The 12,240-nt window shown below is 43.3% G+C and overlaps 1 long non-coding RNA gene across 1 annotated transcript in view; it reads left to right on the forward strand.

Moving 5' to 3' along the window:
- The first annotated feature begins 481 nt into the window (after positions 1-481).
- The window catches only part of LOC110477326 (uncharacterized), a 30,711-nt gene continuing 18,952 nt past the window's right edge, over positions 482-12,240 (forward strand). The window contains exons 1-2 of the long non-coding RNA XR_002466575.3: positions 482-708; positions 7,533-7,740. This is a non-coding gene — a long non-coding RNA (uncharacterized LOC110477326). The remainder of the gene's footprint in view (positions 709-7,532; positions 7,741-12,240) is intronic.

The following is a 12,240-nucleotide window of genomic DNA, read 5'->3' on the forward strand; positions in this document are numbered from 1 at the left end:
TGTGTCATTATTTTATTATTATCATCCTTGTCATCAACACTATTATTATTATTATCACCTATTTTGGGGGGATTATACTTATATGCTCATTTCCCTTGGCTGGTGGAATGCAGATCAAAGAAAAGCATGAGAATGCCTGTGACAGCAGCAGTTTTCAGACTTTTCCTGAGCATCCCTCCCATTTGCCTGCGGATGGGATTGGGCGTTTCCCGCGCGGAGCGGAGCGGTGCGGCCACGCCACATCATCCCACTGCCTATTTTCAGGCTGTGTGCTGTGCCCTCCCGGGTCAAAGCGAAAATGGGAGAGGATGGCAAGCCAAAGCGTGGGGAAGATGACTCACTGGATTATTTTCTGCATTGCAAATATAACCCTTGAATTCTTGCCAATGTATCGATACAGTCAGGCAGCGAGCCTCATGTATTTATATTTATTTATGCTACGTAATGCCTAAGTCAATACACTCACCTATTTTTTTAAATATTTTGTTTATTTGTTTTTTTCACATATTTTCTTCAAATCAGGCACTGAAGGAGCAAAACTGCAACCCACCCTATGCAATTCCTGTAAACACAATGTGCCGAGATTTCCAACAAGCACCATCTCTGGTAACCACAATCCTTCTCATTCCACTGAAAGTGGTCAGAATGAGTTTGGAGAACTGGGCAGCCCCTGATCTTCCTGTGGAAGGAAAAAGCAGCTCAGCTGAGGTATGTTTTTACAGAGTGGGGTTATCTTTGCTCCTCTCTCTTTCATACAGATGCTGGTCTGCAAAACCCAGCCCTGGTCTGGTCTGCATGTCCCACTCTCTGTTTTGGGAGGGGAGAAGGGAATGAAGTCAGGTGTGGGAGAGCTGAGTTGAGGCCATGACTACTGGGGAAAACACAAACATGGAGCTCATAGAGAGCAACAAGCTTGATACCCCAACAGGAAACTTCACTATCAAGCACTTGGTCTCAGGGATCATTTTATTCTTAGAAAGTGGGGCATAAATACAGAGTTAATTATGACCAGAACCCACAGCAATAACCTGTTTATGGGAAAACTCTAGTCCTAGTCTAGAAGAGCTGTAATCTTACCTTGCCATCTGAAATTTGTTTCTTTAATAAGATTATATTCTCAAATGAAAAAAAAAAAAGTGAGTTAGTTTGATAAGTTTATTACCCTTTGTCAGGATGGTAGTATTTTTTTCTGCTTTGAAAATAGATGTTCCTGTTTCTATGGCTGTATATTTATCCTTTATTTTAGCTTTTTCATTACTGTTCCCTTTAATCATTTAATGAGGAGTTCAGGTTCCTGATGATTTAAAATTATGACTCATAGAGACACTGGCAATATCTTTGCTGGAGAAACGTCGATCCTCTAACTTTAAGACTTTAAATTCAAACCACATGTTTTTGCCACTAACTCCAAAAACAACCCCTGGAGTTGTGTGACTGTCACTAGAATATAAACCAAAGCCATTCTGCAAACAAAAACTGCAGTTTTTAAATTGTGATTACAGTCAGAAAAGTGACTATTTTAATCATTGCTCCGCTTTACCCGGGAGATCTGCTCCCTCTGCACATTCCAAATATCTCTGCAGATTTTTATAGACTGAAAGGAGATTTTACTGCCTTCCACCCCTCTTGGCCCTACGGAGGCCGGCCAAGGCAGGCGGGTGAGCCAGATTTGTTCCAGACTCCCACATCCGCGGGAGTGTGAGCTGAATTCCCGCGGCACGACCTGTCGAGCCGATGATGTGCCCGCCAGGACACGCTTTTGTGCTCCCCGGGAGCTCACAGGGTGCAGGGCAGTTAGAGGGGGAAGAACAAAACACAAAACCAAACCGCAGGGGTTTTCCTATAAACTAGTTTAGTTTGAAAAGGGAAAAAAATCCCTGAAGGGCCTCTTGGGCTGGAAGGGCTTTTTTGAGTGCAGCTACCTGGAGGTACCCCCTTCTAAGGGCAGGGGCTCTGAGTAAAGGAAAATATAAATTTCAAAAAGTATTAGATATAGAACTGGGAAATTGAAAATAAGAGGATGCAAATGTCTCAAGGAGATTTTTTTTTTCTTGCTGGCTTTGAGGAGTGAATTAATTTCCTTTAATATTTTCCTCATATGGACACTTTCTTACAGTGTTCTGGGTGCTGAGTTTCATCTTCTTTGGGCTCCTACAACCCCAATCACTGCTTCCCCTGACCCTCAAGCTCCATTTCACATATTCAAAAATCCAATCCCATTTAGAGGGTGGCTACTTTAACTCCCTATCTTCATTTATGAAATGCAATATATGTATTTTATATCTACGAAAATCCCCTATTGCAGTATTGGGAATGTTTCTCTGATATACATGAATTCAAAATAAATGTTGTTAGGAGAACATCTAATTCATTTTAGATGGTTTTATTAGGCGTCTCTTAACAAATCCCAGAGTATGTAAATGAAATATAACTATACGTACATATTCATCAGTCTGTTCTTGGAATTAAATATGAGCACTGTGACATTTGGTTTTAAGGAATGACTAATTAACATGTGTGCAGGATGTTCTCATCTTCCTGCTTTGGAGTCCCAGAGTCAGAGAAAAGCACACAAAGCGTATTTCCACTCTTTCTATCATAGTTTGCAAAGCAGAAAGCTGCTCATGACAGCCAAGAACTTCTCAGGCGTTTCTGTACCTGTTGGGTGCTGACACAGGGCCCCTCCTTGAACGCTTGCTGTTGTTAAATGTCATCTCGTCTGCTCTGGGGCTAGAAGTGCATTAAAAAATCAGCTTTGCAGCCGACCTGGCTTTTAATAATCACACCAACAAGTCACAGAGCACAATAAAGAGTAGGACAACTTCTGGAGTACAGCCAAAGAGCTGTTGATTTACCTCCACAACAGGATGCTGGAAAAATGGGCTGAGCCCTCGGATGCTCCCCATCCCCAGTGTCCCAGAGATGCTCTCTAGGAAAACCTGGGCTGGATCCTGTAGGGATATCTGGGGGTTGGATGCCTCAGTGCCATGCTTGGGAACACCAGGCTTTAGTGCACTGCTGGTAAAAACCCAAACACCCACATTAGTTTTCGGCAGGGTTGGCTCGAGTCGCTTTTGTGCAAGAGCAATGTGTGTGCAGGGCATACACTTTTTGCAGCAGAAAAAAATTAGTAAAGAAAAAGGAAACCAACTGTAATTTCTTTCTGAGGGTGCTGGGGGAGGGCGGGCACACCACACCGCCCCGTCTGAGCGCCCTGGAGAAGCTGACCAGAACAAATCTCAGCAGGAACACACAAACCTCTATTATATCTTTTAAAAAGCTCCCCATTGAATGCAGCCGGGCAGATGGGAAGGGCCCTTTTATTTCCTTTTTTCTTTCTCCGCCTGAGTTCATTCTCTCCCTTTGGGGAAGCCAGGTTCAAAGACATGCCAAATGCATCAAAACCTTCCCAATAAAGCCCCTTTCACCTCCCGGCAGAGCAGGGATGGGACTGGAGCGTGCTGGGAGTGCTGGGTCTGACGGTGACTTTCAGGACTGTGTGTGGTAAATCGTGTGCACATTTCCCAAAACAATGCTCTGAATTGGACATCTAATTCCCTGGAAATTAAATCCCTCAGCTGGTCAGGGAAAACAGGAGCCAAGGAGATTAAACAGTGCAGTAGGGACAATCTTTAAGGATTGTTGGGGGTGTTCTTGTGGGTTTGTTGGGGTATTATTTTTAATAGCAGAGGGGTAGCAAAGTAGTGGTTTGGTGTTGCTTCCACTGTTTTAATTTGAACCATGAATTCCCCTCTTCTTCTCCCAATAATCTGCATGAAAAACTACCTCTTTATTCTCATTACCCAACAGGTGAGCTCTGTCCCAGCAAGCACAACACTGTTTCTGCATGCAGAACTGATTTCTGAGTCCTTAGGGTGAGTGGAGGGGGATGCTGCAGCTGCAGAGCCCGTTCCCATGGCCCAGGGCATCCTACATCCTGCTCAGGTTCCTGCTAGAGCTGCAGCTCCCAGCACCTCCCTGGCACTGCACAGCCTTTGCCCAGTCCTGGGTTATTTATCCCAGTACAAACTCAGCTGGGACTGGGATTGTTTGGATGTTAGAGAAGCCAGAAATGGGGCTGAAATGTTCCTGTGATTTTTTCTTGCTGGTGTGTTAAATACGAGCAGGTCCAGGCACGATGCTCCAGTACAGCGCAGCGAGTGGCTGGATGCTGGATAAAAGCACAGTCCCTGCTCCTCAGGAAGCGATCTTTCCCCACAGGGCTGCTTTTGAGCTGCTACAAGTCAAAACTTAGTGGGCCTCACAGTGGCAATTTTTTTTCCTTAAAAAAAAAAAAAAAAAAGCAGCTTCCTATGTATTTTTACTGACAAAAGCCTGACGCTTCCTTTATATGCTTTATTTTCTTTCTCCTCTGAAACGATCGTTAGACAAAAGCAGTTTTGCTGCTGGTTAATCAAGAGAGTGATGTGGCCCTGCATTTTAATCCTAAACCAATTAGCAGGATTTGACATCATGCCATTAGACTGCTTGAAACAAAAATCAAGGACAGCGTAATGCAGCTAGAAAAGAACAATAACCATCAGCGCTGCCCTGTCAAAGGGGAAGGAAGAAATTTGGCTGCGTCTGTAATTTCCGAGCAATCCCCCTTCCCTAAAACCTGAGCATTCAAATGAGGGAGCTAAATAATAATGAGAGGGGAAAATGTTGAATCTCTAATCACATTACCCAAAAAACTGCACTGGTTTTAAAAGCAGAAATCGCTGCTCTTGCTCCTGAGCTGGCACAAATTGGTTGCATTTCCAAACCCTGAGTTGTGGTTTATGATTTCTGTCGCGGGCGCTCCGTGCTTTGCAGGTTGCGCGGCGCCTCGGTGCAGATGCACAGCGAGGGACCCCGCGGGGTGTGAATGCACCAGCATCCCTCAGAAACAACTTCCTGGACGTGGAAATATTTACTTTGTCCAAACCACCCTAAGATAATTAACGAACAAAGCACCTTTTAGCAACTGTACTTTTTGCTGGCAGGAACGCACCTCGCGGCCGGTCCCGCAGCGACGGCGGCACAGCCTGAGCCGGTGGCCAGGACTGGAGCTGGCCTGGCAGGCGTTGGCCAGGCCACGGCTGCTGCCCGTGGGCACAAACAAGCCCGGAGAAGATACAGGGTGAGAACAAAACTGCAGGCAGGCCCCGGGGTGCAGTATTGGAGGATGAATGCCTAAAACACACTGGGGACTCTGCGCCTTGCTGCGCGCTCGGGGCTGGCAGCGGAGAGCGGAGCAGGAGCGAAACCCAGCGTCTCGTAAAGCAGCATATGGATAGAGCACAAATGGATGGGGTTTTATGTCCTGTGCAATATTTTCATTGATATTTATTTTGATTTAATTTGGCTAATGTGCAGGGAGAAATGAAAGCATGCCATACTCCTCAACATCTGATGAAGAACTGAATACTTTTTAAAATTAGTATTCCCTCAGAGGCATCGATCTTTAAGGTCTGCCCGGCAACCGTGCTGAAAAATCATGAATTACTCCATGTAAATCACGGGATGACCCTTGGAGCAGCAGATTGTTGTTTACCGTTGAATTTTTTTCTGTTAGTGTTACAGTTTTCTAGTCTTTCTGCTTCAGCCTTTTTGTTCATAACTTTAATTTACCTTTTAATGAAAGTGCAGTTTTCCACAGTCTCAAGCCATTTCAAAGAGAGGGTTTAAAAAAAAAAAAATTATTATGACATTTGTTGTAAAAGGGTGAAAGATGGCAATTGTCCTTATCCCTGCTTTGAGAGAGGAGAGGCTGAAGTGGAGCCAGGAACGATGGTCACAAATTGTAACGTGAGGTTGGAGACTGGGGTGCAAATCTCTGCCAAAGACTTCCAGGGAGAAGTTGGGCAAGTGACATAAATCTTCCTCTCTCATAGCTGCCATCTGCAATGCGGGACAAGAAGAGCCCATTTCCTCCACAGGGATCTGTGTACAAATGCCTTAAAACTGGTGAGGGGTGGCAGTGATGGCAGGGCCATGTGCAGGCTGGAGAGGGACAAAAAATAATTCCCCAAAGAGGTCAGTGACAAAAAAATACTCTGCCTTCCCACCAAAGCAGCTCTCCCAGAGCTTTGTGGCTGTGAATTTTGAGGGAATAAATTTGTGAGAGAAGGTTAGGGTGGGTAAGGTGAGCAGGGGCCGGGGGGTACCCAAAGCATCACCCCAAACCCCCCCTTTGCCCCGCCAAGGCGTCCCCAGGGCTGCCTCCTGCTGCACCACCGGGATTTTAATGTCCTGCTTCCCTCGCCTGTTAATAAAGGAACAAAAAGCGCTTTTGCCTCCTCAAGGGTGTTGTGAGACAAAGTTGGTAAGTGCTGAAAAGAAACCCAAACCCGAGGAGAAAGCTGGCTTTGTTGCCTTCGGACACAGACCACTGCAGACCTTGCTCGAATTTTGCTGTAACATCTCTTGAATGAAAACGTGTTCTTCCAAAAAACCAAAAAACACGTCCTGGCTGGAAACGGCTGCCAGGGGACTGAAAGGAACTGCAGATTATAGATCCTCGGGGCTCTTGTGGCAACAAAATATTTGTCCCGTTGATTTGAGCTGGATCCAGTGAGTCCAAAAAGGGCTGGGAGTGACTGTTTAACCCATCCTGTAGGAAAAAGTTGGAAAAAACATCCCAGCAGGCTAAATAAACAAACAACAGCAAGAAAACACCTTTAAATAATAATAATAATAATAATAATAATAATAATAATAATAATAGTAGTAGTAATTATAATGGGATAATGGACAGGAAAAAGAAAATTCAGAAGGTCAATGGCTAAACTGCCACCTGAATTTTAAACTAAATTGGAAAAGAAAGAAAATTAAATTCAGTTGGTTAGACCTTGTAAATTGGGCTTAAAAAAAAGTTTCCAAGGACAACAGCAGCAACAAACTCTGAATTTTCAGAGTCACAGAGGGCACCTTGGGGTACCGGGCAAAGAGGAGAAGAATTGTATAAAACATTACTGATTCTGTATTTTGTATATCCTGTATTTCACTGAGATCTACAAAAGTAAAAACCACATTTGCATATTCCAAACTTGTGTCAATATCATGATAAATGTTTTGTGTTCACAGTCTCCACAGGAAAATAATTTTTTAGTGGGAATAAGTTTTTTTAAGCTGTGCTAAAATAGATAAAATCTATCAGTAAAAAAAAAATCTCTAGTGCAAGACTAGGACAAAATTATCACAAAATGAAGCAGAATAAGGAGTGTACCCACAGGCTGGCATAACAGAAGCATTAATTACTGGAAAAGGCTACCAGAAATAGTTAAAGAAATGACATCTTTAACAAAATGGTGCTTTTCTGCTGTGTTCCAGGAAAGCAAATATATGAGTCAACATCTGAAATGCAATGCAGAGAAAACATTGCAACTGCTTGGTTGGTATCAGGTGCATATTTTATTTATAAAAATAGAAGTTTTATTATTAATTTTTAAAAAAGCATTGTCTCTTTGAGATATTTGATTTCCCTTACCTAATTTATAGGTTCAGAAAGCAAATTTTTTAAAAATTATTTTACTGTATTTTATTTTCAGCTACAAAGTCAGCCTCCTTGGGCTTGCAATAATTTGATGTGCATCCATCTTAATTGAAGATGATCCATTTCAGTCTTGGCAGCACATTGATAATAAACAAGAACCAAACACCATTTGGCAAATTCCAATCTACCAGCAAACCCAGGGAGGAAGCAGAAAACCTGGGATCATCTCCTGGAATCATTTCCTGGGCTGCAGCTCAGTCTTTGTATGTATATGATTTTATTTTATTTTTTATAGCTAAGCAGTTATCATCATAATTGTATCTGTACTTTCAAAGGTACAATATCATATTAATGGATGATGAGCACTCAACAGTTATGAGAAATATTAATTAAAGAAGTTCTCCTGTCCTAGCAGGGACAGTGTTCCCTAACCCCCATTATGGAAATTGGTTAAACCAAGAGAATATTTCTTTTATAGTTTCAGCTCTTCAGAAAGCCTTTGATACCCTAAGCCAAAGCAACTGCCCATCAGAGAAAGATGTACTTTGGTCCCCCATGCCAGGTTTTTACTTATGTCTGCCATTTCATTTCCCCTGTAATATGGGGGTAAGTCTTAGCCAACATCTTAATTTTCATTCATTAATGAAATCATGGTAATATCCCACTTTTCACTTAGCTGTCTCCCAGGCACTTTGGAGACTGTCTGTCAGCATGGTATGTGTGTGTATATATATATATAGAGAGAGAGAGCACTCTGCCCAAAAATGACCAGTCAGTGAAGTTTCTCAATATAAAAAAGGTCAAAGTACTACAGGACTCTATTATTATCACTTTAAATTCCATGAAGCATTAAAATAATGGAAAGTACAACTTGATGTAACTGTGTCTATCAATGGGTTCTGCACTCCCTCGCTGCCCCACGCTTAGCAGTCATGCTTCTCACCCGAACTTCATTTTTTCCTGAAATAAAAGGTCACTGTGTGCCATGCCAGAAGATGCTTTGCTCATCCACTGTTCTGCTGTCCTTCTCAGCTTTAATCAGCATAAGTGAACTGCATCCCTAAATAATTTGAGAGGCAATAAAAACAAGCACAAGCAAAAATTACCACAGCTTCTACGTTCTTGAAGAAGGGGAAAAAATGTCCTGAAAAGCTCTCTTTATTAATATGAGATGGCAAATATTTTTTGCTGTTTATTAAATCATATGAAAGGTTAATTATGGTTAGCGACTGTGGGTAGAAAACAATTCTTGGAAGATGCTTTTGTAACAACAGGTTGGCAGTATGCAGAAGCCATCTGCTTCCTGCAAATGTTAAGGTACAATCTCAAACTTGTGAGGTTAAAAATTACAGATTGCAGAGTAGTTTGGTAGAAGGAAAATCCATGTTGTGTTGATGTAAAGTTGCTCAGTCTCCTTGACACACAGCCTGGAAGGAATGCCAAGTTCCCTAAAGGACGATGTTTGGCTGGAGAGGACCCTCGCTCGGGGTATTCTGTGCTCACATTGGCTGTCTACACAGCTAATTAAGTCATTTTTGTGCTATGATTCATCTTTTTTAATACAAGAATTGGTTTCAAATCCTGACCCGTGAATAGGAGTGAATTGTGGCTATGATATTCTGCTTTCAAGTGGGGAATCAGCTCCTTCCATGAAGGAGAATAGATAAAATCATTATCAAGGAGACACACTCCTGAAACTTGTTGCTTCAATCCACAATGTGTGGACCTCACCACGGCTGCAAACTCCTGATGGGCAGCACTATTGGTGAGAAAAGAAGAGTTCTCAACCCCATTTTATGAATAGTGACCTGGGCAAAAAGATAGGAATAGATTTGTCTGTGAGCACACAGGGAGGTTGTGGCTAATGGAATCAAACCCAGATTTTTCAGATGGCAGTGAAGTGCCTTAACCACAAAACCATTCTTCCTCTCTGTGGGTCAGCTACGGTGACTTCAGCACTTGGGCTGGGCATTTAAAGATGTTTCTTTTTCCAAGTTAAAGATGTCTATCGTTTTCCAAGGATCAAATTTAATTCTGCTGAATTTTCCACTTCTGGAAAACATCACCTACTTTATCCTTCCCCTCTACAGATAACGTTGCCCAACTTTGCCTGCTTCCCACCAAGGAAAGACAAATTGAACCACCTGTAGAAGGAGAGATGGGGAATTGCCCTTTTCACTTTTCAGTCAAATAGGGAGAAACTATTTTGGGTTTTTTCAGACACTCTGACCCAAAGTGATGTCATGCAACCTTCAGCCCCCTTTGCTGCTCCCCTGACTTACTTACAACCTCTCCCCACACTCTTCTCTAGGAGCTGACTGCCAGCCAGCTGCTGTGTGAAAGAGCTCATTTAGGAAAAAATCTGGGGCCTTGTTTCCTGTTACTCTACCTTAAACAATTCTGTCAGGACTATGAATGTCTGCGGGGGTTTCTTCTCCAAGACTGCCTTTTTTTCTAACAGAGACTTTCCAGCTAGATGACTATTTTTTAAAGCATCCTGTAAAGTGGTTTTATCTCCTCCTTTTGGGCTGCAGTTGGTGATCCACCCCATTTTCAGCACCTCCTGCCAGGAAGGACATCCAGCCATCAAAATCCCCCAAGATGGAGGAGAGAGGGGCAGACCTGACCCCTGGGCTGTGCTGCAGAACTCTCAGTCATTCATCACAGCCTTGCTCCCCAGTGCTGGCAGCATCAGGACCTGCCCTGTCCTGCATTGTCCCCTTCTGCTGCCAGCCCTGCTGCTGCCTCATTGCTGTGAAACTCTGAGCTAGGGGCTGCAGGTGGGCTGCAGGTGATGGGATCTTCTATTTCTGGGCTGTGGTGGGGATGAAGGAACCAGTTCAATTCGTCTCCCTGACATTTTGTCAACAGACCTGGACCTTTCTTTCTCTTCTTCTTGGTCTGATCTCTTCAATGAAACTGAAGATCATTATGGGTAATACCAGCAACACTTTCATCAGGCTTCCTGGAGTGCCCTGCAGGAGTTGGCTGCATGTGAGGGACTGAAACACATAGAAATTAGGGATGAGATGTTTCAATGCCACCGAAGGGATTTGGATGCCCAGCATCCATTAAAATGAGTAACAATTCCTGTCCTGCCCTAAATGGCCGGAGCCCAAATTGCTCCACGAGATGGAAACCATCTTGGTTAATGCATGGACACTTAAGCCCTCAGCATCTGACTTCACTTATATTTTATTTCCAGCAAACTTGGTTGATGATGTCCAATGAAACACTTGCACACCCCTTACCCTCTCCCCAGCAGCTCATCGCGCTGTCACTTGCCAGCTCCACTATCAGGGGAAGGTGATGAAGGTACCTAATTTGTTTGCAAGCTGGAGAATGATGTAAAAGGTTCCTCGTCCATCACCATAAAGGCTTTAAAAAAAAAAACCAGACAAATGTTCCTTCCTCTCGTTTCACTCGTGCTCCGTGAGGACATTTGAAACAGAGGGAAAGTTCAGCGTAGCCATATGTACAGAGGGGCTGCACACAAATCACAGCTACTGCTAATTGGATCCAGAGATCTAATTGGTCCCTCGTGGTGGCACCCTGGGCTGCTCCTGCCTCCCCTGACTGCCAAGGGGCTCAGCCACTCAGAGCATCATCACCAAGCAGAGCAGGCATTCAGGGCCTTGCCCAACCTGAGGAGAAGATGAAGATGTAAAATAAAATATATAATAATGTAAAATAGCATAATATAAAATAACTCCAGGTGCTTGCTCTGAGGCTAATGCCTCATCCAGAAATCATCCCTACACCAAAGCATTGAGAAGCCCCACTAAAATTGTCAGAAATAGGATGTTTCCCATATCCCCTTCCCTCCATAAGTGCAAAGCAACATGCCTGTCTATGTTAGGGACTATTAGTCTTTTTTAAACCTTTTTAGGACCACTATCATCCCATCCAATTCCACATGTGAGCCAACCATGAACTCTGGCCTTGGATGCTCCCAAGTTACATGGGGAGCAAAGTCCTGGGGAAGTGGGGAGGAAATACCCAGTTTGGTCTCAGGTCCATTTTAGTCCTGGAAAAGTCTCTGAGTCTTTTATTATGCAAACCTCCTCAGCCAATCCTGATTTTAATAAAGTTGATTAATGATTGTACTGCGGACAAGGACAGTTATTCCCTGACTTATGGTACACCATTTATGGAGGCTGTATCCTTAAATGAATTACTGCAGGGATCATTAAATTTTGACTTAAATTGGACATAGTAAGCTCATTTGAAAAAATAAAAAGCTTAGCAAGTTATATATAAACTAGAGGAAAAATGAATCTCCTCAAGCTGTCTCCCATCTTCTTCTCAAGCAGGAACCTAAAGGGCAGATTTGCAAAGGGAGGTTTAAATCTGCAGGGCAAATATTCATGGGGCACTTTGAAGCTGCATTTGTGCAAGTCCTAATTGAATTATGGGCTCAGAATTTGGACCTTTATCCTTATTCAGTTTAACAGGTCCCCAGATTTGGGGTTAGCAGTAGAAATATGGTTACCCTGGAGAAGGAAGGTGAAAACTGCCACCTCTTCCTGTGTGGTGTCAAAGGGGCTGGTGGGAAGTGGGTGCTGCTCCCATGCCCTGCACTGTGGCAGTTGGGTGGGACAGAGACTCAAAGAAGAGGCACACTGATTTTTAATGGGATTACCTTTAGAAGCCACATTAAAAAAAAATGTTTGATGGGTTTAGGAGTTGAGTACTTCTTCCCTGAGCTGTTTCAGAGGCAGGATGGACATGCTGCACATGGAAATTTTTTTTCTACTTTGCAA

The sequence above is a fragment of the Lonchura striata genome, chromosome 9 (assembly GCF_046129695.1).
Source record: "Lonchura striata isolate bLonStr1 chromosome 9, bLonStr1.mat, whole genome shotgun sequence".
NCBI lineage: Eukaryota > Metazoa > Chordata > Aves > Passeriformes > Estrildidae > Lonchura > Lonchura striata.